Raw genomic sequence first — 27,606 nt, forward strand, 5'->3', positions numbered from 1 at the left:
CTCATACTTCCGATTGTTCAGGTTTTAGAGTGCAGTGGGGAAAAAGCAATAGCTTTGGCGTTAGAATCTTCATTCTGTTATTTGCCAGCTTTGTGTCCTTGGCCAAATTACATAAGCGCACTGAACTTCAGTTACATTTAAATTTGGCTTAATACTACTGACCTTGAGATATCGTTTAGAAAATGGATAATATATGTTCATAAAAGACTTGAATAGTGTCTGCAACATGGGTACATATTTTTATTAGTAGTTTAAGTAAACTTACTTTTTGAATGAAGTTGGTAGCACATTTACTTTAGGATGATCTTTATAAGATACACCATAAGTGACCTGTATTTCTGATTCATGAAGTCAGAAGTTTGTTGTTCAAGGAAATATTCAGAAGGTAGGGTAGTATTCAATATTGGAAAATAGGAACAACTTAAAGAATTACACAGCTTAAAGTGTATAAACACTGCCAACTTGAACACATTTCATTGTTTCAAGTTAGCTTCTATTGTTTTTACTTGAAATCTTTTACAGAAAAAAATTTGAGTTTCTGGGATTTGTTACTAAGTCTAAAAGTATACTTGGAACTGTTTATAATTGTATATGTAATTATATGTATAATCATGATATACATATATCAGTGCATTTGTGTGTTTATAATGTTAGTGTATTTGTTCATTACATCAGTTAATCCAGGCACTAGTATCATAATTTAAAAAGATAGCATTCAAATATAAACTTAGCTGGCAGTATACTTAGTAGTATTTGTTAAATAGGCATTTCACTACTATGATAGTCATAAGTAATTTTCATATTGCTAAGTTCAACAACATATTATACTCTTTATCTTAATTTATTTTTCGTTTGATATGACAGTCTGTGGTTGGAAATTGTTATCTTGGCTCCCCTGGTATTTCTCTTTTTTGGTTATCCTTGTTATCTGCTTGCTTATTTCTTCTGATCCTCCTTCATGGGTTTCTCTGCTATAAAATCCTTTATTTTTACATGATTCCATCCCATATCTTTACATCTTACATTTCTTTTCCATATTCTCAAATCTATCTACACTCTAAAATCTCTTCTGGTGTTAAAACTCCTAGTTTTAACTGCCTTTTCAGTGGATTTTACTGCTAAATGCCTCATGGGTATCTCAAGCTCATCATTTGTGAAAGTGAACTCTTTGTCTTACTGTTTCAGTTTTCTGTTTCTACCTACTGTACATTCCAGTGAATGTACTACTATCCATGTAGTCCTTCAAACTGGAAACATGGGAGATATCTTAAGTTCTTCTTTGTTGATCCATATCTAAAAACTGAAATAATTACTATATCAGCATTTATTGATCACTTATGCTATACCAGTATTGTACTAAATGTTTATATATAATCTTCCCAACAACTCTGAAAAGTTGGTATTATCTTCATTCTATAGATGGCAAAATAAAATTTGCCCCTTGGTTTTATTACCTTTAAAATAATTTCCTAAATTTATCTATCTCTGCTACAATCATTCCAGTTCAGTCTGTTATCTTATGTTGCCTGAATTATTATGGCAATTTTCTTTTAACATGTAGCTTTGTCCAGAATCTTGTGCTATTTAAGTCCATCTTTCACACTAGAGCTGGAGTATTCTATGTGTATAATGAATTTGACCTTGCCACTCCACTGCCAACCTCCTTAACAAGGGTCCTATTGCCTATTAAAGTCCAAGCTTCTTAGCTTGGCATATGGTCCTTTTCATGATCTGGCCCCTATTTTTAGTCTGCCTTGCCATGAATTCTTATTGGCCTTCTTATAGTTTCCTGCAGAGAGTGTGTTGTTTCACATCTCCCTGCATCTTGCTATCTCTTTCCAACAATGATGCCCTTCCATCATTTCCTAACTTGGGTTAAGTGCAAGCTTTGGAATCAGACTGCCAGGGTTTGTATTCTACTTCAACTGTTTACTGTATGACTTTGGCAAGATATCTTATGCTCTCAGTGACTCAGTTGCCTACCTAACTGATATAATACATACAAAACTATTTAAGTTTTTCCTGACACAAAGAAACCGCTCTATAAATGTTACTTTTCTTGCCTTTAATACTCAACAACTATTTATGGTGTACTGATGACATGTCAAAGACTTTTCTATGTACTCAGGATCAGCATTGAATAAGACAGAGAAGGTTCTTCTATTTTGGGGAAGCTTGTGTTCTATTATAAGAGGAAAGACAATAAGTAGAAGTAAATAAACAAACAAGATATTTTTAAAAAGTGGTAAATGCTACCATAGTATGTTTATCCACTGAAGGAGTTTTGCTGATGTTTCCAATTTTTGGCAGTTATGAATTAAGCTGCTATAAATATTTCTGTACTTTTTAGTGTTTATGAATATAAGTTTTTATTTCACTTGTGTAAGTACTTGGGGGCAGCATTGGTTGCTCATATGGTTAAGTATGTGTTTAACTTCAAAAGTAACCAATAAACTGTTTGCCAAAGAGGTTGTATAAATTTGCCTTTCCATCAGCAATTTATGAGAGCCCTAGATATGCATATCCTTGTCAGCCCTTACTTTTGTCAGTATTTTGTAATCCCAGCCATTCTACTAGATATGTAGTTGTGTATCATTGCGATTTTAGTTTGACTTTGAAAATCTTTTTTTCTTGCCATCTCTTTGTATTCTTTGATGAGGTTATTTGTTCAGAAATTTTTAATGTTTTAATTTGGGTTGTTCTGTTATATTAAGTTTTGAGAGTTTCTTATATGTTCTGGATATAAGTCATAGATCATGTGTTTTGCACATATTTTTTCCCACACTAGGGTTGACTTTTTTTCCTTTAGCAGTACCTTTCACAGAACAAGTTTGTAATTTTTGTAAAGCCCAGTTTATTATTTTTTTCTTGGATGAGTCATGCATTTTAATGATGTTAATCCTAAAAATATTTTGTTTTATTGAAGGTAACAAAATTATTTCCTACATTTTCTTCTAAAAATTTCATGGTGTTAGACTTTAAATTTAGGTTTATGATACATTTTTATTTATTTTTAAATCTTTTATTGAAGTATACTTAATTTACAATATTATGTTAGTTTTAAGTGTATAGTATAGTGATTCAGTATTTTTACAGATTACCCACTTAAAGTTATTATAAAATATTTATTATATGCCCTGCACTGTATAATATATCCTCGTAAGATAGTTATTTTATACATAATAGTTTGTGCCTGCTAATCACCTACCCTTAAATTGCCCTCCCCCTTTCTATCTCTCTACTGGTAACTACTAGTTTCTTCTCTATATTTGTGAGTCTGTTTCTGTTTTGGTACATTCATTCATTTGTTTTATATTTTAGGTTCCACATATAAGTGATAACATATAGTATTTGTCTTTGTGTGACTTATTTCACTAAGCATAATACTTTCCAGTTCTGTCCATTGTGTAGCAGATGGGAAAAGTTTCTTGTTTTTTGTGTCTGAGTAATATTCCATTGTATGTATATTTCATATCTTCTTTATCCATTCGTCTGTTGATGGCCACTTAGGTTGCTTCCATGTATTGACTATTGTGAATAATGCTGCCATGAACGTTGAAGTGTATATATCTTTTTTTTTTCTTTGTTGGCAAAGTAATGTCTCTGCTTTTAATTTTTATTTTTAATTTTTTTTTTATATTTCAACATGTAATTTATTTTTTATTTTAAAAAAAAATTTTAATTTTTATTAGTTGGAGGCTAATTACTTCACAGCATTTCAGTGGGTTTTGTCATACAATCAGCCATGGATTTACATGTATTCCCCATCCCGATCCCCCCTCCCACCTCCCTCTCCACACAATTCCTCTGGGTCTTCCCAGTGCACCAGGCCCGAGCACTTGTCTCATGCTTCCAACCTGGGCTGGTGATCTGTTTCACTATAGATAATATACATGCTGTGTTCTCGAAACATCCCACCCTTGCCTTCTCCATCAGAGTCCAAAAGCCTGTTCTGTACTTCTTTGTCTCTTTTTCTGTTTTGCATATAGGGTTATCATTACTATCTTTCTAAATTCCATATATATGTGTTAGTATGCTGTAATGTTCTTTATCTTTCTGGCTTACTTCACTCTGTATAATGGGCTCCAGTTTCATCCATCTCATTAGAACTGATTCAAATGAATTCTTTTTAATGGCTGAGTAATATTCCATGGTGTATATGTACCACAGCTTCCTTATCCATTCGTCTGCTGATGGGCATCTAGGTTGCTTCCATGTCCTGGCTATTATAAACAGTGCTGCGATGAACATTGGGGTGCACGTGTCTCTTTCAGATCTGGTTTCCTCAGTGTGTATGCCCAGAAGTGGTATTGCTGGGTCATATGGCAGTTCTATTTCCAGTTTTTTAAGAAATCTCCACACTGTTTTCCATAGTGGCTGTACTAGTTTGCATTCCCACCAACAGTGTAAGAGGGTTCCCTTTTCTCCACACCCTCTCCAGCATTTACTGCCTGTAGACTTTTGGATAGCAGCCATCCTGACTGGTGTGTAATGGTACCTCATTGTGGTTTTGATTTGCATTTCTCTGAGAATGAGTGATGTTGAGCATCTTTTCATGTGTTTGTTAGCCATCTGTATGTCTTCTTTGGAGAAATGTCTGTTTAGTTCTTTGGCCCATTTTTTGATTGGGTCATTTATTTTTCTGGAATTGAGCTTCAGGAGTTGCTTGTATATTTTTGAGATTAATCCTTTGTCTGTTGCTTCATTTGCTATTATTTTCTCCCAATCTGAGGGCTGTCTTTTCACCTTACTTATAGTTTCTTTTGTTGTCCAAAAGAAGTTTCATTAGGTTTCATTAGGTCCCATTTGTTTATTTTTGCTTTTATTTCCAATATTTTGGGAGGTGGGTCATAGAGGATTCTGCTGTGATTCATGTCGGAGAGTGTTTTGCCTATGTTCTCCTCTAGGAGTTTTATAGTTTCTGGTCTTACATTTAGATCTTTAATCCATTTTGAGTTTATTTTTGTGTATGGTGTTAGAAAGTGTTCTAATTTCATTCTTTTACAAGTGGTTGACCAGTTTTCCCAGCACCACTTGTTAAAGAGGTTGTCTTTTTTCCATTGTATATCCTTGCCTCCTTTGTCAAAGATAAGATGTCCATAGGTTCGTGAAGTGTATATATCTTTTTGAATTAGTGTTTTTTGTTTTATTCTTATATAATGAAGGAATTGGATTGTTGGGTCATATGATAGTTCTATTTTTAGTTTTTTGAGCAACCTCCATACTCTTCAGTAGTGGCTGCATCAATTCATAACTCCAATAACAGTGTACTAGGGCTCCATTTTCTCCACACTGTCACTAACATCTGTAATTTTTGGTCTTTATGATGATAGTCATTCTGACAGATGTGAGGTGAAATATTGCTGTGGTTTTGATTTGCTTGGTTATTTCCCTGGTTATTAGTAATGTTGAGCATCTTTTCATGTGTCTATTAGCCATTGGTATGTCTTCTTTGGAAAAATGTCTCTTCAGGTCTTTTACCCAGTTTTTTAAATTATCTTTTTGATATTGAGTTGTGTATGTTGCTTATATATGTTGTATATAAGTTTTTAAGTTTAATTGGGTCCCATTTGTTGATTTCTGTTCTTGCTTTTTTGGCCTTAGGAGAGAGATCCAAAAAAATATTGCTATGCTATGCCAAAGTGTTTTGCCTGTGTTTTCTTCAGGGAGTTGTATGGTTTCCAGTCTTATATATAGGTCTTTAATTTATTTTGTGTTTATTCTTGTATTTGGTATGAGAAAATTTTCTAAATTCATTCTTTAAGATGGAGCTGGCCAGTTTTCCTAGTCCCACTTATTAAAGAGACTGTGTTTTCTCCACTGTATATTCTAGCTTCATTTCTATTTGATTAATTGAGAAGGAAATGGCAACCCCCTCCAGTATTCTTGCCTGGAGAACCCCATGGACAGAGGAGCCTGGTGGACCACAGTCCATGGGGCTGCAGAGTCAGGCACGACTAAGCGACTAACATTACTACTAGCTGGTCATAAAGTGAGTGAAGTGAAGTCTCTCAGTTGCCTCTGACTTTTTGCAACCCCATGGACTGTAGCCTACCAAGCTCCTCCATCCTTGGGATTTTCCAGGCAAGAGTACTGGAGTGGGGTGCTATTTCCTTCTCCATGGTATCTTCCCAACCCAGGGATCAAACCTGGGTCTCCCACATTGCAGGCAGACACTTTGCCCTCTGAGTCACTAGGGAAGCCCCAGTTGACCATAAGTGCATGGATTTATTTCTGGGCTCTTTGTTTTGTTCAGTTGATGTATATGTCTGTATTTGTGCCAGTGCCATACTATTTTGATTACTGTAGCTTTTTGTAAAGTGTAATTCAGGGAATGTGATATTTCCAGCTTTGTTTTTTATCCTTCAAGTTTCTTTCGCAAATCAGGGTCTTTTGTGATTCTATATGAATTTTAGGATTAATTATTCTAGTTCTGTGAAAATTGTCAATGGTATGTTGATAAGGATTGCATTAAGACTGTAGATTGCTTGGATAGAATGGACATTTTAATAATATTAATTCTTCCAGTCCATAACTACAGGACATGTTTTTATTCCTTTGCATTATCTTCAGTTTCCTTAATATTTTTAAAATAATTTTCAGAGCGCAGGCCTTTCACCTCCTTGGTTAAGTTTCTTCCTAGATATCTTACTTTTTTTTGATGTAATTTTAAGTGAGATTTGCTTTCTCTTTGTTATAGTTTATTGTCAGTGCATAGAAAAGCAGCAGATGTCTATATATTAATTTTATTTTCTGAAAATTTACTGAAGTCATTTATTAATTCAAATAGATTATCAGGTGAAAAAATTAGGGTTTTCTATATATAGTATGACGTCATAGGCAGACAGTGACAGTTTTACTTCTTCCCTTCCTATTTGAATGCTATTTTTTTTTCTTTTCTTTTCTGATTGCTGTGGCTAGGACTTCCAAAACTATATCAAATGGAAGTTGCAAAAGTGGGTATTCTTGTCTTATTTCTGATTTCACCTTTTCACATTGAGTATGATATTATCTGTGAGTTTGTCATTAATAGCCTTTATTATGATAGGAGGTGTTCCATCTGTACCTACTTTGGTTGGAGTTATTATCATAAATGTTGCTGAATTTTTCAAATGTTTTTTCTGCATCTACTGAGATGATCAAGTGGTTCTTATCCTTTTTGTTAAAGTGGTGATTTGCAGATGTTGGACCATCCTTTCATTCCTAAAGTAAACCCTGCTTGATCATGGTGTGTGATCCTTTTGAAATATTGTTGAATTAAGTTTATTAATATTTTGTTGAGGATTTTTGCCTCTATATTTAATAGAGATATTGCCCTATAATAATATTCATTTTTTTATGGTGTCATTGCCTGGTTTTGGTGTCAGGGTAATGGTGGTCTCATAGAATGAATTTCGGACTGTTCCCTCCTCGTCAGTTTTTTGGAATAGTTTGAGGAGGGTAGATTTTATCTCTTCTTTATATGTTGGGTAAAATTCTACTGTGAAGCTCTCCAGTCTTGGACTTTTGTTTGCTGGGAGTTTTATGATTACAAATTCAATTTCACTACTAGTTTTGACCTATTCAGATTGTCTATTTCTACCTGATTCAGTATTGGAAGATTTTGTATTTCTAAAAATTTATTCACTTCTTTAGCTTGTCCAATTTGTTGTTCTAAATATTCATGTTATTCTCTTATGATTTTTTTTTGTATCTCTTTAGTTTTGATTGCAATTTTTCCTCCTTTTTTAGTTGGGTCTTTTCTCTCTTTCTCTCTTTTTTTTAATGAGCCTGGCTGATGGCTGATTGATTTTGCTTTTCTTTTTATAAATCCAGCTCTTGATTTTATTGATTAATACTATTGATTTTTTGTTTCTGTTTTATTTATTTTCTCTCTTATCTTTATTATTCTCTTAGTTCTGCTGACTTCAGACTTTATTTTTTATTTTTTTAAAAAAAAATCCCTGTAGATGGATCTATCCTGTAGATGTTTATTTGATATTTTTCTTGTTTCTTGAGGTAGGTTTGTATTGCTATAAACTTTCCTCTTAGAACTGATTTTGCTGTGTCCCATAAATTTTGAAAGTTTTGTCTTATTTTCACTTGTCTCATGGTATTTTCTGATTATTTCTTTGATTTATTCAATGAACCATTGGTTTTTAGTAGCATGGGTTATTTAATTTCCATGTGTTTTGTTTTCTCCTTTTTCCTTTCATAATTGATTTCTAGTTTCATACTGTTTTGGTCAGAAAAAATGCTTGATATAATTTCTATTATGTTTCATTTGTTGAGATTTTATGTTCCATTTAAAATTAATTTTTATATATGGCATCTACTATGGATTGAGATTTTTTAAAAATTTATATTTTGCATATGAATTTCTAATTATTTCAATACCATCTGTTTAGAAGACGTCCCTTTTTCTATTGAATTATTTTTTATCTTTATTTAAAATCAATTCTCCATGTATATGTTGGACTACATTTTGGCTCTGTTCTGTTTGACTGAACTATTTGACCACTGTTTCTCCAACTCCACACCATCTTGATTTCTGTAGTTTTATCGTAAGTCTTAAAATCAGATGGTATGTCTTCCAACTTTTTTTTATCATTTAAAAGCCTATTTTTGGTTATTCTAGCTCCTTTTACATATAAATTTTAGGATAAGTTTATGAATTTCTAAAAGAAACCTTGCTATCTTGTTCAGATTTGATTGAAATTGTGCTAAATCTTTACATACCTAGGAGAGTTTGACATCTTGACTTTTAATGCTGTTGTTTCTTTCAATCCAGAAACAATGTCTATTTCTTCATTTATTTGTATCTTGTTTGATTACTTTCATCATCTTTTTATTTGTTTTTAGGATTTTTTTCATCATTCATATATCACATGTATCTTGTTAGTTTATGCCTAAGTATTTCCTTTCTCTTTGTTGCTATTATAAATTATATTGTTTTAAAACATTCAAGTTGCTAATTGTTCACTGTTAGTCTATAGTAATATGACACTGAGTTTATATTCTTCATCCTTGCTGAACTCATGTATTACATTTTTAGTAGCTTATTTGTCAATTTGAGATTTTTTCCATGGGTAATTATGTTGTCTAGGAATAGAGATAGTTTATATCTGAATGAATTTGTATTTTTCCTGTTTTGTTGTTCTTATTTTATTACACCAGATATGATCTATGATACAGTATTGAACTGAAGGAGTAAGTGTGAACCTGATTGCCTTATTCTCAGTTTTAGGGGAAAGTATCTAGTCTTTTACCACTGTTAATGTTGTTGCTTGTAGGATTTTTCTTTTTCTTTTTTTGGTAAATGTTCTTATTAAATTGAGGACACTTCCTTCCAGTCTTAATTTACTTATAGTTTTTAGCCTGGATACATACTGAATTTTTTCAAATGCCGCTGCACCTCTTAAACCAAAGCTTAGCATCACAAAATTTCAGAATTAAGAGCGACCTTAGTGACTGTTTCCTCATATCTGTATCCTGCATGTTTATTATCATATAAAATTATATTCTTAGAATAACATAGTGGTTCTCTTTAATGAAAAATATATAGTTGTATAAGGGACTTTACTAGATTTCCATTTATTTATTTATTTACTAATCTATACAGTAAAACTATGAAGTAAGTTTTATTATTAGGTAAAAAAAGTGAGACTCATAGCAGAGAAGTAACCAGATGAAAGTCACCAGCCCAGCCATTAAACCAACTTAACATTCTCTTACTATGTTGTGTTCATTTTGCTTTTTAGTTTCTATATCCATTTTTTCCTAGAATGCCTTTACACTCTTTATCTTTTAAACTTTATTTTCTTTTATATAATAAAAGATTTTTTTTTGAGAAATTCTGAATTTCAGAATGAAGAAATGGGTCATTCAAGATCCTTCATCTAGTTTAAGGCAGAGCTGAGCTTGTAGCTCAAGTTTCTTGACCTTCATGCTAGTTTTTTTGCATCTTCACTAAGGTGTGTTCTAATTTTCATTTAAGTACAGTTTCCCATTCATATTTTTGTCTGTTATAATGCAAGTATCTTGACAGCTTTGCTAGTTGCCTATTTGTTAACATCCTAAATAAAGACTTTAGGCAAGCAACTTTTAACTTTCAAAATTCAGTGTCCAAACCCAATTTTATACCAAGATTACTCTTGTCTTTTTTATTCTGTTACTCTATTGAATTATATTTTAAGAAGTATGTAAAATAATTGCATTTCAAGTTGATATTGATATGCTATTATGTGCCAGCAGAAACTGTTGATTATAGTAAATTTTTCTAAATTATGTGTAATTTGTAGTTTATAAACTAATGTGAATTTATATAAATCAGGAATTTTTCTCTCCAATATTTGGAAACATTGTATTGTTAAATGTGTCTCATTCAGTGAAACACTAGTTTATTTATAGATAATAACCAAATTACTAGATAGATAATAACCAAATATGATAGCATTTTCTTTTCTGTTTTATTCTTTTCCCCCTTTTCTCTCAAAGGTGAAACATTAATCTAGAAAATATAATATTTGATGATCTAACAATATTTATTTTGTAATGTTTAAAAAAATGTTTCAATAAAAAACTGTGTTCAATTCAGGATTCAGTTCAGTTCAGTTCAGTCGCTCAGTTGTGTCCGACTCTTTGCAACCCCATGGACTGCAGCATGCCAGGCCTCCCTGTCCATCACTGACTCCCAGAGTTTGCTCAAACTCATGTCCATTGAGTTGGTGATGCCATCCAACCATCTCATTCTCTGTCGTCCCCTTCTCCTGTCTTCAGTCTTTCCTAGCATCAGAGTCTTTTCCAGTGAGTCAGTTCTTCGCGTCAGGTGGCCATAGTATTGGAGTTTCAACTTCAATGTCAGTCCGTCCAATGAACACTGAGGACTGATCTCCTTTAGGATGGACTGGTTGGAACTCTTTGCAGACAAGGGACTCTCAAGAGTCTTCTCCAACACCACAGTTCAAAAGCATCAATTCTTCTGCACTCAGATTTCTTTATGGTCCAACTCTCACATCCATACATGACTGCTGGAAAAATCATAGCCTTGACTAGATGGACCTTTGTTGGCAAAATAATGTCTCTGCTTTTTAATATGCTACCTAAGTTGGTCATAACTTTTCTTCCAAGGAAGAAATGTCTTTTAACTTCATGGCTGCAGTTTAGGCTAGTTGAGTCTTAAAGATATGGGTTGTTTGGCTGATTTACTACCAAAGGAATGAGAGATTGATATTTAAATTTCATGCAAAGTTTCATGAGTAGTCTAAGCCTTGCTTTGGCAGAACAAAAGCCATAAAATCATGAGAAAGGGCACTGAAACGTTTACAGGCTTTGATTTTCTGAATGTGTAGAGAAAGCTTTAGAGTTTAACCAGACTAACTGTTAGAAACTCTTATTATGCTCCTTTTTAAACCTGCAGTGGCCCATACGGCTTGGAACCTGCTTTATTTTTCATTCAACTTTGGGTTTCAGCTACCTTGCTTGTAGCTTCTGTACATTGACAAACCCAATTCTCATGATGCTTTGATTTTGAACTCTAGTTTCACCCTCATCCGTCTTTTCAGCTGCCTGTGAGACACCTCCATTACAGTACTGAACAACAACTTTCCCTAAAGTCTGTATTAGCTTTCTGTCATTTTCAGTTTATTATAGCACTGTTTACTTGATTAATTAAACTAGAAACTTGAGATTAATCCTTTATGATTCATTTATTATTCATGCTGCCCCTTCTATATGGAAGACCTTTCTCTTAATTCTCACTTTGCCAATCTAAAAAATCTTTTATGATATAGATAAAATCTTTTCTCTTCTGAGAATCTTCTCCTTACTTCCAGGCTGTGTGCCCAAGAGCTTTCATTGCTCATGTTAGCACAGCATGGCTTCTGCATGAGGTAACTGATGGTTCATGTGCCACTTTCCCTTTTGTATTATTAGCTATTTTATATTAGGGACTGAGATTTCCTGATTTCTTATTTATTTTTCTGTAAAATTGAGCTTGTTGTGAGGATTTAATGTGCTACTACTGGCATATAATAAGCACCAATAACTCTTTGATATTAATGTATTACTATTTTCATTATTTATTACTATTATTATCTTGGCTTTTTCAACACTTGAAATGATGCCTGGCTTTAAAAAATGGATATGTTGATAAATGTGTTTAGCAATTATCTATGCAGTGACACTCTAGTACTGGCTCTTTTGTGACATCTAGACCCAGTTCTTTGAGGTAATCATATTTTCCTCCAAGGCTATTTACTTCTTCTATCCAGTGCCTTTTCTTCATGAATTATGCCTGAACCCAGGGGCTGGCTGTGTATGTTTCTCTTTTAACTTAAAATACATGTGGGGCTTTTATAACTAATGAACTATGCCTGTAAATAGATAATAAGGTAAAATTCTAAATTAATGGTAAAGATAACTGCGAGTCAGTGAAGATATAGAGTGAACATCAATCTAAGACTTGATGCAACTTTTAAAACTCAGCATAGCTTTTTTAATGTAGAAACATTTTCTGAGCCCCTTGACTCTATTAGGTACCCCTTCTGTGCTCCTGTTTTGCTCTCTATCTCCCTAAGATTGGACCAGCTGCATAATTAGTGTGGAAAGTGAAAATGAAGGGCCCTTTATTAAACATTATTAAGAATTTCACACACCTATCAATTTAGTGCTGCCCTACTCTTTGCTCTGGCATGGATTAGTAGGTTTTATGAATGAATGAATAGCTGAGTAAAATCTAAAGTTTTGAAAAATCTGTGATAAGAGATGGCAATGACAGTGACTTAAATTGAACAATCAGGAGGGGCTAAGCTTTTTAGCAGTAGATCAAACTTTTTTATCATGGTCACTGGTGAGAATCAGTAATCCACAATCTTTGTATAATCACATATTTCTTTAACCAGAGTAAAACATCATCTATACTTTTAAGCTGATAGGTAATTAGTTTTGTATCCTTCATTCTACCAAATGTTAAAAAAATGAAAGTGAAAAAGTTAATATAAATCATGTGCTACCTTTTCCAGAAAATACAAAACATTTTTTTCACCTAATTTTATGGAGTCAGTATTACTGTTATACCAATACTGATCAAAGACTCAAAGCAATACAAAACAAAGCTACAACCCAATATTCAACATGAATGTGGATGAAAAATTATTAACTGTATATTAGAAAAGATAATTTAGCAATATCCCTGGTAGCTCAACTGGTAAAGAATGCAATGCAGGAGACCCCGGTTTGATCCCTGGGTCGGGAAGATCCCCTGGAGAAGGGAAAGGGGTAGGCTATCCATCCTGCTATTCATGGGTTTCCTTGGTGACTAAGTTGGTAAAGAATTTGTCTGCAATGCAGGAGACCTGGGTTCGATATCTGGGTTGGGAAGATCCCCTGGAGGAGGGCGTGGCAACCCACTCTAGCATTCTTGCTGGAAAATCTGCATGGACAGAGAAGCCTGTGGGCTGCAGTCCATGGGACCGCAAAGAGTAGGACGCAACTGAGCAGCTAAGTTCAGCACAGCATGGCAACAAAAATTTTATACTGTGATCAAATAATCTACCTTGATTTTGCAAGACTTGTTCAATATTAAAAAATCATTATTGTAACTCATCGTATTAACAGGTGAAAGATGGAAAAATCCTATGATAGTATCAATTTATGTAGAAAAAGTATTTCACAAACTTGCTCCAAAAAATTGGAATATAGGGAGATCTAAGTCAACCTGAGTTTTTAAAAATCTGCAAGAAGTCCTAGAGTTGCCATTATAATTAATGATAAAACATAGAATGCATTCCCTTGAGATTTGTAACAAAGCAAAGATGTATACACTCATCTGCTATTCAAGATAGTACTGGCTGTTCTAGCCAGTGCAATAAGGTAAGAAAAGGAAAGACATTCATATCAGAAGGAAGAAATAAAACTATCTTTTATTTGCATCTGATATGATTATATACATTTAAATCTTTATGAAATATGTGAACAGACTTCTAGAACTAATAAGTGAGTTGAATTTGGTCTCCAAATATGAGATTGACATACATAAATGAATATATTTCTTTATATTTGTAGTGGACACTTGAAAAGCAAAATTAAATCTATACCACTAACAATCATTCTAGAAAATGAAATAGTTATAAACCTATAAAATCTGTACAAAATTTGTATGCACTGCAAAATGTTGTTGGAAGATATCAATGATGACCTAATAAATGGAGAGACATAGTATGTTCATGTATTATGAAACTCAACAAAATAAGATGAAAACTTTTTATTTTTTTTGCAATTTTATATCAATTAAAATTTGCTTATTATAAGTTGAGTACCTTTCTTTCTTTTTTTTTAGAGTATTTTATTATTTATTTATTTATTTTCATTTATTTTTATTAGTTGGAGGCTAATTACTTTACAATATTGTAGTGGTTTTTGTCATACATTGACATGAATCAGCCATAGATTTGCATGGAAAGCTGTTTTTAAATTGTTCTTTTAAGCTTAATACATTCCAAGATTTGACCAATTCATAGCAAGACTTTTTGTAGACATACATAAAATTATTTTACAATATAGAATGGCAAAGGAAAAATTAGCTAAAACATTCTTTTAAGAGAATGAAGTAGGAGGAATGACTCTACCTCATATCAAAGCTTTTTATACAGTAGCAGTAATCAAGATTGTGTAATATTATCAGAGAGACAGATTAATGGGACAAAATACAGAATTGAGGAATAGACATACATAAATATGCCCAACAAACTTTTAACAAAATTGCAAAAGTAATTAAATGGAGGACAGATTGCTATGATGATTGATTCTATATGTCAAGTTGGCTAGGCTATGATGCCCAGTTGTTAGGTCAAACACAAACTTCCACTAATGAGGAACTATCAGAAAGAAAAAATAATAACAAGCAATCTCATTTATAGTTGCATCAAAAAGGATAAAAAACCCAAGAGTAAATTTAACTAAAGAGGTGATACACCTATTCACTGAAAGGTATAACGCTCTTGAAAGAAATTAAAGAGGATAAGAATAAATGGAAAGATATTTTGAGCTTGTGAGTTGGAAAAATTAGCACTGCTACAAAGTGTCCATACTAACGAAGCAATATGCAGATTTAATGAAATCTCTATCAAATTCCAATGGCATTTTTCACAGAATTAGAACAAGCAACCCTAAAATTTGTATGGAACCATGTAAGACCCAACTGGCCAAAGCAGTTTTGAGAGAGAAGAGCAAAACTAGAGGCATCATGCTCCCTGATTTCAAAATGTATTATAAAGCTATCATACTTGAAATAGTATGGTATTGGCAGAAAAACAGACAGTAGATCAATCAACAGACTCAGAGCCCACAAATAAATCCATAGCCCTAAGTTTAATTGATTTAAGATGATGGAACCTAGAATATACAATGGGAAAAAGGATAATTTCAATAAATCTTGTTGGGAAAACTGGACAGTCACATATGAGAGAATGAAACTGGGCAACTCCCTTAAACCATATACAAGAAACCAACTTAAAAAGGGTTAAAGACTTGAATGGAAACCTTGAAACTATAACACTCCTAGAAGAAAACATAGAGGTAAATTCCTTGAGATAGGTGTTGATAATGATTTTTTTGAATCTGACACCAAAAGGAAATGCAACAAAATAAACAAGTGGGACTTTATTAAAGAAAAAAATTCTACATAGTACATGAAACCATCAACAAAATGAAAAGGCACTGTATGGAATGGGAGAAGATATTAATATGTCACATGCTTGCTAAGGGGCTAGTATAAAAAAATATGTATATAAAATCTCATCCAGTTCAAGAGCAATAAAACCAGTCTAATTAATTACTCCAACTAATAAAAATAAATGAAAAAAAAATGGGCAGATGGTCAGAGTAGACACTTTCCCAAAGAAGACATACAAATGGCTAATAAGTACATTAAGATGTGCTTGACATCACTAATCATCAGAGAAATGAAAATCAAGCTGTTAGATATCACCTGTTAGAATGACTTTTATGAAAAAGGCAGGTTGTCTCAAAGAATTGGAGATGACTCAACGACTGAACAACCACAACATTAAGAGCTGGGAAAGACATGGAGTAAAGGGAACTTTATGCGCTATTTTGGAGGACGTAAATTGGTATAGCCTCTACACTGGAAAACAGTATGGAGATTCCTCAAAAATATAAAAATAAAGCTAGTATGTGATCTAGCAATTCCATTTCTAAATATATATCCAAAGGAAATAAAATAAGTTATGTTAAAAAAGAAATCTACATTGCAATGCTCATTGCAGAATTATTTACAGTAGCCAAGATATGGAAACAACCTATGTGTCCACTAATAGATAAATGGGTAAAGAAAATCTCATGTATAGGTATACTGTGTTTTATTGGGCTTCACTCTATCATACTTTGCAAGTACTGTTTTTTTGCAAATCAAAGGTTTGTGGGACCTTGTTTCAAGCAAGTCTGTCAGTACTATTTTTCCAATAATATTTGCTTACTTCAAGTCTCTGTTACATTTTCATAACTTTCACAGTATTTCAAAATTTTTATTATTATATTTGTTATGGTGACATATGGTCAGTGATCTTTGACATTACTGTTGTAATTGCTTGGAGGGTGCCACGATCAGACCTGTATAAGATGATAAACTAAGTGTTGTGTGTGTTCTGATTGCTGTGCCAACCTGCCATTCCCGCATTTTTGTTTTCCCCTTCAGGCCTTCCTAATTCCTGAAGCATGACAGTTTGAAGTTAGGTTAGTTAATAATCCTGTAACAACCTTTAAGTGTTTAAGTGAAAGGAAAATTCTCAGGTCTCTCACTTTAAAAGCTAGAAAAAATTAAATTTAGTGAAGATGACATGTCAAAAGCTGAGGTAGGTTGAAAGTCAGGTCTTTTGTGCCAAACGGTTAACCAGATTTTGAATACAATTGAAAAGTTCTTAAAGGAAATTAAAAGTGATTCTCCAGTGAATACATGAACACAGAATGTAAAAGTACAAGGTGAACCAGCAAATGCTGATATAGAAATCTGCCACAAGTTATCCAGGAGATCTAACTAAGATAATTAAACACTACACTAAACAACAGATTATCAGCATAGATGAACAGTTTTATATTGGAAAAAGATGCCATCTAGGACTTTCCTAACTAGAGAGGAGAGATCAAATCCTGGCTTCAAAGCTTCAAATGACAGACTGACTGACACTCTTGTTAGGGGCTAATACAGCTGGTGACCTTAAAATGAAGCCAGTTCCATTTATCATTCCAGAACTCCTAGGGCCTTTAAGAATTATGCTAAATCTACTCTGCCTGTATCTTATGCTAAATGGAACAACAAAGACTGGATGAAAGCACATCTGTCTGTACCTTGGTTTTCTGTATATTTTAAGCCCACTGTGAGACCTAGTGCCCAGACAAAAAGATCTCTTCAAAATATTATTGCTAACTGACAGTGCACCTGGTTACCCAAGAGCTCTTATGAAGATATACAATGAGATTAATGTTGTTTTCATGCCTGCTAACACAACATTGAACAGATAATTGGATTAAAGATTTACTGAGCATGTCCCTGCCCATCAAAACAAGACCCAGTTTCCCCCACAGTCAATTTCTCCCATCAGGAAGCTTGCATAAGTCTCTTAGCCTTATCCTTCAGAGGAGGACAGAATTAAAACCAAAATCAGAGAAAACTAATCAAACTGATCATATGGACCACAGCCTTGTCAAACTCAATGAAACTATGAGCCATGGCATGTAGGGCCACCCAAGACAAATGGGTCATGGTGGAGAGTTCTGACAAAACGTGGTTCGATGGACCATTTCAGAATTCTTGCCTTGAGAACCCCATGAACAGTATGAAAAGGCAAAAAGATATACCACTAAAAGATGAACTCCCCAGGTTGGTAGGTGCTCAATATGCTACTAGAGAAGAGTGGAGATATAACTCCAGAAAGAATGAAGAGATGGAGCCAAAGCGAAACAGCACACCATTGTGGATGTGACTAATTATGGAAGTAAAGTCTGATGTTGTAAAGAGCTATACTGCATAGGAACCTGGAATGTTAGGTACATGAATCAAGGAAAATTAGAAGTGGTCAAACAGGAAGTGGCAAGAGTGAACATCGACATTTTAGGAATCAGTGAACTAAAATGGACCAGAAAGGGCATATTTAATTCAGATGACCATGACGTCTACTACTGTGGGCAAGAAAAGACCCAGATAATCCTTAGAAAAATGGAGTAGCCCTCATAGGCAACAAAAAAGTCCGAAATGCAGTACTAAGGTGCAGTCTCGAAAATGACAGAATGATCTCTGCTTCCAAGGCAAACCATTCAATACCACAGTAATTCAGGTATATTCCCCAACCACTAATGCTGAAGAAGCTGAAGTTGAATGGTTCTATGAAGACCTAAAAGACCTTCTAACTAACATCCAAAAAAGATGTCCTTCTCATCCTACAGGACTGGAATGCAAAGGTAGAAAGTCAAGAAACACCTGGAAAAACAGGCAAATTTGGACTTGAAGTACAAAACAAAGCAGGTCAAAGGCTAACAGAGCTTTGCCAAGAGAACGCATTGGTCATAGCAAGCATCCTCTTCCAACAACACAAGAGAAGACTCTACACATGGACATCACCAGATGGTCAATACCGAAATCAGATTGATTATATTCTTTACAACCAAAGATATACCCATTTGAATGCAGAGTTCCAAAACATAGCAAGGAGAGATAGGAAAGCCTTCCTCAGTGATCACTGCAAAGAAATAGAGGAAAACAATAGAATAGGAAAGTTGAGAGATCTCGTTAAGAATATTAAAGATACCAAGAGAATATTTCATGCAAAGATGGGCATAAAAAAGGACAGAAATGGTATAGACCTAACAGAAGCAGACGAGATTAAGAAGAGGTGGCAAGAATACAAAGAAGAACTATACAAAAAAGATGTTCGTGACCCAGATAATCAATATGGTGTGATCATCACTTAGAGCCAACATCCTGGAACGTGAAATCAAGTGGGCCTTAGGAAGCATCACTACCACTATGAACAAAGCTAGTGGAGGTGATGGAATTCCAGTTGAGTTATTTCAAATCCTTAAAGATTATGCTGTGAAAGTGCTACACTCAATATGCCAGCAATATTGGAAACTTCAGCAGTGGCCACATGACTGGAGAAGGTCAGTTTTCATTCCAATCACAAAGAAAGGCAATGTCAAAGAATGTGCAAACTCCTGCACAATTGCACTCCTCACACGCTAGTAAAGTAATGCTCAAAATTTTCCAAACCAGGCTTCAACAGTACATGAATTGTGAACTTCCATATGTTCAAGCTGGATTTAGAAAAGGCAGAGGACCAGAGTTCAAATTGTCAACATCCGCTGGATCATTGAAAAAGCAAGAGAGTTCCAGAAAAACATCTATTTCTGCTTTATTGACAATGCCAAAGCCTTTGCCTGCTTGAACCACAACAAACTGTGGAAATTCTTAAAGAGATGGGACTATCAGACCACCTGACCTGCCTCTTAAGAAATCTGTATGCAGGACAGGGAGCAACAGTAAGAACTGGACATGGAACAACAGACTGGTTCCAAATAGGGAAAGGAGTCTGTCAAGGCTGTATATTGTCACCCTGCTTATTTAACTTCTATGCAGAATATATCAAAGAGAAATCTTTGGCAGGATGAAGCCCAGGGTGGAATCAAGATTGCCGGGAGAAATTTCAATAACCTCAGATAGGCAGATGACACCACCCTTTTGGCAGAAAGTGAAGAAGAACTAAAGAGCCTCTTTAGTGAAAGAGAAGAGTAAAAAAGTTGGCTTAAAGCTCAACATTCAGAAAACTAAGATCATGGCATCTGGTCCCATCATTTCATGGCTAATGGAGGGGAAAGCAGTGGAAACAGTGGCAAACTTTATTTTTGGGCGGCTCCAAAATGAGTGCAGATAGTGACTGCAGCCATGAAATTAAAAGACACTTTCTCCTTGGAAGAAAAGTTATGACCAACCAAGACAGCATATTAAAAAGCAGGTTCATTATTTTGCCAACTAAGGTCCATCTAGTCAAAGCTATGGTTTTTCCAGTAATGCTTGGATGTGAGAGTTGGACTATAAGGACAGTTGAGTGCTGAAAAATTCATGCTTTTAAACTGTGGTGTTGGAGAAGACACTTGAGAGTCCCTCGGACTGCAAAGAGATCCAACCAATCCATCTGAAAGAAAATCAGTCCTGAACATTCATTGGAAGGACTGATGCTGAAGCTGAAACTCCAATTCTTTGTCCACCTGATGCGAAGAACTGACTCATTTGAAACGACCCTGATGCTGGGAAAGATTGAGGTCAGGGGGAGAAGGGGACGACAGAGAATGAGATGGTTGGATGGCATCACTGACTCAGTGGATGGGAGGTTGAGTAAACTCTCAAGTTGGAAATGGACAGAGAGACCTGGCATGCTGCAGTCCATGGGGTTGCAAAGAGTCAGACATGACTGAGCAACTGAACTGAACTATACATTCAGCAAAAACAAGATGGGGAGCTGACTGTGGCTCAGATTATGAACTCCTATTGCATAATTCAGACTTAAATTGAAAAAAGTCAGGAGAACCACTAAGCCATTCAGGTATGACCTCAATCAAATCCCTTAAGATTATACAGTGGAAGTGACAAATAATTTCAAGGGATTAGATCTGACAGAGTGCCTGAGTAAGTATGGACAGAGGTTTGGGATATTTTACAGGGGCAAAATCAATACCATCCCCAAGAAAAATGCAAAAAGGCAGAAAGTTTGTCTGAGGGAGCCTTACAAATAGCTGAGGTAAGATAAGAGCTAAAGGCAAACGAGAAAAGGAAAGCTATACCCCATTTGAATGCAGAGTACCAAAGAATAGCAAGGAGGATAAAAAAGCCTTCCTCAGTGATCAGTGCAGAGAAAGGAAAACAATAAAATAGGAAAGACTAGAGATTTCCTCAAGAAAATTAGAGATACAGAGGGAACATTTCATACAAAGATAGGCACAATAAAGGACAGAAATGGTATAGACCTAACAGAAGCAGAAGATGTTAAGAAGAGATGGCAAAAATGCACAGAAGAACTATACAAAAAAAATCTTCATGATTCAATAACCACAATGTTGTGATCATTCACCTAGAGCCAGACACCCTGGAATGCGAACTCCTGTGTGCCTTAGGAAGCATCACTACAAACTAAGCTAATGGAGGTGATGGAATTCCAGTTGATCTATTTCAAATCCTAAAAGATGATGCTGTGTATGTGCTGCACTCAATATACCAACATATTTGGAAAACTCAGCAGTGGCCACAGGACTGGAAAAAGTTAGTTTTCATTCCAATTCCAATGAAAGGCAATGCCAAAGAACACTCAAACTACTACACAATTGCACTCATCTCACATGCTAGCAAGGGAATGCTCAAAATTCTATAGGCCAGGCTTCAACAGTATATGAACCATGAAGTTCCAGATGTTCATGCTGGATTTACAAAGGCAGAGGAACCAGAGATCAAATTGCCAACATTTGTTGGATCATAGAAAAAGCAAGAGAGTTTTGGAAAAAATCTACTTCTGTTTTATTGACTATGCCACAGCCTTTGACCCTGTAGGTGAAAACAAACTGGAAAATTCTTAAACATATGGGTAATATCAGACCACCATACCTGCCTCCTGAGGAATTTGTATGCAGGTGAAGAAGCAACAGTTAGAACTGGACATGGAACAACAAGCTGGTTTGATATTGGGAAAGGAGTATGTCAAGCCTGTATATTGTCATCCTGCTTATTTAAATTATATGCAGAGTACATCATACAAAATTTCTGAGGTGGATGAAACATAAGCTGGAATAAAGATCCTGGGAGAAATACCAATAACCTCAGATACACAGATGATACCACCCTCAAGGCAGAAAGTGACGTGGAACTGAAGAGCCTCCTGATGAAAGTGAAAGAGGAGAGTTAAAAAGCTGGCTTAAAATTCAGCATCAAAAAACAAAAATCATGGCATCTTGTCTCATCATTTCGGGGCAAATACATGGGGAAACGATGGAAACAGTGACAGAGTTTATTTTCTTGGTCTCCAAAATCACTGCAGATGGTGATTGCAGACATGAAATTAAAAGATGCTTGCTTCTTGGAAGAAAAGCTATGAGAAACTTAAACAGCATATTAAAAAGTAGAGACATTACTTTGCCTACTAATGTCCATCTAGTTAAAGCTATGATTTTTCCAGTAGTCATGCTTGGATATGAGAGTTGGACTATAAAGAAAATTGAGCACTGAAGAAACCATGCTTTTAAACTGTCGTGTTGGAGAAGACACTTGAGAGTCACTTTGATTGTAAGGAGATCCAACCAGTCCATCCTAAAGGAAATCAGTCCTGAATATTCATTGGAAGGACTGATGCTGAAGCTGAAACTCCAGTACTTTGGCCATCTGATGCGAAGAACTGTCTCATTTGAAAATACCCTGATGCTGGGAAAGATTGAAGGCAGGAACAGAAGGGGATAACAGCAGATGAAATGGTTGGCTGGCATTACTGACTCTATGGACATGAGTTTAAGCAACCACCAGGCATTGGTGGTGGATAGGGAAGCCTGGCGTGCTATAGTCCATGGGGTAACAAAAGTCGGACATGACTGATTGCCTGAATTGAACTGAACACAACATTCATTCTTCAGTCCATGGAGCAAGGAGTAATTTTGTCTTTTAAGTATTATTATTTAAAAAATGAATGACATATAAAGTCTAGCTTCCATAGATTGTGATTACTCTGACGGACCTGGGTAAAATCAATTGAAAACCTTCCGAAAAGAATTCACCATTCTTGATACCCATTAAGAATATTCCTGCTTCATAGGAAGAAATGAAAATACAAAAATTAACAGAAGTTCAGAAGAAATTTATTCCAGCTCTCATAAATGACTTTGAGGGGTTTAGGACTTTAGTTGGGAAGTAAACTTTGGTGGAAATATCAAGGCAACTAGAATTAAAAGTGGAACACTCTAGAACATTTAGGGGCTTAGGAGGGGAGAGTAAGAAATACTAAGGCCAGAGCCACGGATATGTTCCTAGCAGTACTATTCACAAGAACTAAGACATGGAAATAGTTTAAATGTGCATCAACTGATAAATGGATAAAGAAGATGTGGTACCTTTGTACAATGGAATATTACTCAAGCATAAAAAATAATCATGCATCATTAAGATGGCAGAGTAGGATGTGCACTCCTCTTCTCTTGTGAGATTGCTAAAATTGCAAGTAGCTATTGAATAGCCATCAAGAGGAGGATGTTGGAACCTACGAAAAAAGATACCCCACATCCAAAGACAAAGGAAAGTTCAGAACAAGATGGTAGGATGGACACGGTCATGATGAAATCAAATAAATCAAGAGCTTGCACAAGCCTCTTATCTTCAATCATCAGAGGGCAGAGAGAAAAACCACTAACTACAATCCCACAGCCTCCAGAATGAAAACCACAATCACAGAAAGCTAACCATAGTGATCACATGGGTCCTGTTCTTGGGTAACTCAGTGTAGCTATGAGCCATGCCATGCAGGGTCAACCAAGACAGAAGGGTCATTGCAGAGAGTTCTGACAAAACATGGTGCATTGGAGAATGGAATGGCAAAGTGCTTCAGTATTCTTGCCTTAAGAATCCAATGAACTATATAAACAGACAGAAAGATATGACACTGGAAGATGAGCCCCCCCAGGTCAGGAGGTGTATAATATACTACTGGGGTAGAGAAAAGAAATGGATCCAGAAAGAATGAAGATTCTTGGCCAAAGCAGAAATGACACTCAGTTCTGGAAATGCCTGGTGGTGAAAGTAAACTCTGGTGCTGTAAAGAACAATATTGCATAAGAATCTGGAAAGTTAGGTCCATGAATCAAGGTAAATTAGATGTGGTCAAGGAGGAGATGGCATGAGTGAACATTAAAATTTTAGGAATCAGTGAACTAAAATGGATGGGAATGAGCAAATTTAATTCAGATGACAATTAAATCTACCACTGTGAGCAAGACTTCCTTAAAGAAATGGAATAGCTCTCAGAGTCAACAAAACAGTCTAGTATACAGTAATTGAGTGCAGTCTCAAAAACAACAGAATGATCTCAGTTTGTTTCCAAGGCAAGCCATTCAACATCACAGTAATTCAAGTCTATAACCCAACCACTAATGCAGAAAAAGCTGAAGTTGAAAGGTTATATGAAGACTTATAAGATCTAGAAAACACCAAAAAATAACTCATGTCCTTTTCATCATATGTTACTGGAATGCAAAAGTAGGAAGTCAAGAGATACCTGTAGTAACAGACAAATTTAGCCTTGGAGTACAAAATGAAACAGGACAAAGGCTAACAGAGTTTTGCCAAGAAAACACATTGGTCATAGCATGCACTGTTTTCCAAAAACACAAGAGACGACTCTACACATGGACATCGCCAGAAGTCAATACTGAAATCAGATTGATTTTATTTGCAGCCGAAGATGGGGAAGCTTTATACAGTCAGCACAACAAGACTGGGAGCTGACTGTGGCTCAGATCATGAGCTCTTTTCTTTTTCTTTCTTTCTTTTTTTTTTTTTTGCAAAATTCAGGCTTAAATTGAAGAAAGTAGGGAAAACCACTAGTCTATTCAGGTATGACCTAAATTAGATCCCTTGTAATTAGAAAATGGAGATGACGAATTGATTCAAGTGATGAGATCTGGTAGACAGAGTGCCTGGAGCACTATGAACAGATGTTTGTAATGTTGTAAAGGAGGTGGTGACTAAAACCATCCCCAAGAAAAAGAAATGCAAGAATGCAAAGTGGTTGTCTGAGGAGGCCTTACAAATAGCTAAGAAAAGAAGAGAAGCAAAAGGCAAAGGAGAAAGTGAAAGTTATACCCAACTCAACGTAGAGTTCTAGAGAATAGAAGGAGAGATAAGAAAGCCTTCTTATGTGAACAGTGCAAACAAATAGAGGAAAAGAATAGAATGGGAAAGACTAGAGATCTCTTTAAGAAATTTGGAGATATCAAGGGAATATATCATGCAAAGATGAGCACAATAAAGAACAGAAACAGCAAGGACCTAACAGAAGCAGAAGAGATTAAGAAAATGTGGCAAGAATATACAGAAGAACTGTGCAAAAAGGATCTTAATGACCCCGATAACCACAATGGTGTGATCACTCACCAAAGAGCCAGCCATCCTGGAGTGTGAAGTCAAGTGGGCTGTAGGAAGCATTACTATGAACAAAGCTAGTGGAGGTGATGAAATTCCAGATAAGCTATTTAAAATCCTAAAAGATGATGTTGTTAAAGTGTTGCACCCAATGTGCCAACAAATTTGGAAAACTCAGAAGTGGCCACAGGACTGAAAAAGTTCTGTTTTTATTCCAGTCCCAAAGAAGGGCAATACCAATGAATGTTCAAAGTGCCATTCAATTGTGCTCTTTTCACATGCTAGCACCATCCTTCAAGTTAGGCTTCAACACTTATGTGTACCAAGAACTTTCAGATGTACAAGCTAGATTTAGAAAAGGCAGAAGAACCAGAGATCAAATTTCCAACATCTGTTGGATTACAGAAAAAGTAAGAGAATACCATAAAAAAAACATCCACTTCTGCTTCATTGACTACGTGGAAGCCTTTGACTGTTTGCATCACAAGAAAATGTGGAAAATTTTTGAAGAGACAGCAATACCAGACCACCTTACCTGTCTCCTGAGAAATCTATATTCAGGACTAGCTGCAACAGTTGGAACTGCACATGCCACAATGTACTTTTTCAAAATTGGAAAGGAGTACTTTAAAGGTTTCCCTGATAGCTCAACTGGTAAAGAATCCTCCTGCAATGAAGAAGACCTCAGTTTGATTCCTGGGTTTGGAAGATCCTCTGGAGAAGGGATAGGCTACCCACTCCAGTTTTCTTGAGTTTCCCTGGTGACTCAAACTGTAAATAATCTGCCTGCAATGCAGGAGACCTGGTTTTGATTCCTGGGTTGAGAAGATCTGCTGGAGAAAAACATGGTGACCCATTCCAGTATTGTTGTCTGGAGAATTCCCAAGGACAGAGTTGCCTGGCAGGCTACAGTCCAGGGGGTTGCAAAGAGTTGGACATGATTGAGCGACTAAGCACATAGCACTTCAATGCTGTATATTGTCACCCTGATTATTTAAATTATAGGCAAAGTACATCATGTGCAATGCCTTGCTGTGTGACTCAGCTGGGATCAGGATTGCTGGGAGAAATATCAACAACATAGATACGCAGATGATACCACTCTAATGGCAGAAAGCAAGGAGGAACTAAAGAGCCTCTTGATGAGGGTGAAAGAGGATCATGAAAAACCTGGCTTAAAACTCAGCATTCAAGAAACTAAGTCCTCCATCACATCACTTCGTCACAAATAGATGGGGAAAAAGTGGAAACAGTGATAGATTTCATTTTCTTTGGCTCCAGAATCACTGCAGATGTTGAATGCAACCAGAAAAGTAAACGACCCTTGCTTGCTTTTTGAAAGGAAAGCTATGACAAACCTAGACAGCACTAGACATCACTTTACCAACAGTATCCCTATAGTTAAAGCTATGGTTTTTCCAGTAATCATGTACAGATGTGATAGTTGGACCATAAAGAAGGCTGATCACCAAAGAATTGATGCTTTTGAATTGTGGTGCTGGATAACACTCTTGAGAGTCCCTTGGACAATAAGGAGATTCAAGTCAGTCAATCCTAATGGAAAGTGAAAGTGAAAGTTGCTCAGTCCAGTCCAACTCTTTGCCACCCCATGAACTATACAAAGTCCATGGAATTCTCTAGGCCAGAATACTGGAGTGGGTAGCCTTTCCCTTCTCCAGGGGATCTTCCCGACCCAGGGATCAAACCTTCTCACACATTGTGGGCAGATTCTTTCCCAAGCTGAGCCACAAGGGAAGCCCAAAAATACTGGAGTTGGTAGCCTATCCCTTCAGCAGAGGATCTTTCCAACACAGGAATCAAACCAGGGTCTCCTGCATTTCAGGGAGATTCTTTACCAACTGAGCTATCAGGGAAGCCCATTCTAATGGAAATCTACCCTGAATAGTCATTGGAAGACCTGATGCTGAAGCTCCAATCCTTTGGCCACTTGATGTGAGAAGCTGGCTGTTTGGAAAAGACACTGATTCTGAGATAGGTTGAAGGCAAGAGGAGAAGGCAACAGAGACAACAGAGGTTGAGATGGTTTGATGGCATATAAGACTCAATGGACATGACTTTTAGCAAACTCTGGAAGATAGTGAAGGACAGGGAAGCCTGGCATGCTGCAGTTCATGGGATCAGATAGTCAGACATCACTTAGCCACTGAACAGCAACAGCAACATAAAAAGAATGAAATAATACCATTTGCATCAAAAACAGTGGACTTAGAGATTATCATACTGAGTGAAATAAGTCAAACAGAGAAATATAGGTATCACATTATATCACTCATATGTGGAATGTAATTTTCAAAATGACTCAAATGAACTTATCTATGAAACATAAGCTGGCTTACAGATATCAAAAACAAACTTATTTTTACCAAAAGGGAAATGTATGGACAAGGGATAAATCAGGAGCTTGGGATTAATACACCCACACTATATAT

General features: G+C 35.6%; 1 protein-coding gene across 1 annotated transcript in view; it reads left to right on the forward strand.

Annotated features, from left to right (window-relative positions):
• The window catches only part of AGBL4 (AGBL carboxypeptidase 4), a 1,390,412-nt gene that overhangs the window by 222,043 nt on the left and 1,140,763 nt on the right, over positions 1 to 27,606 (forward strand). The window lies entirely within an intron of this gene.

Source organism: Muntiacus reevesi, chromosome 1, assembly GCF_963930625.1.
Source record: "Muntiacus reevesi chromosome 1, mMunRee1.1, whole genome shotgun sequence".
In the NCBI taxonomy this organism is placed as follows: Eukaryota; Metazoa; Chordata; class Mammalia; order Artiodactyla; family Cervidae; genus Muntiacus; species Muntiacus reevesi.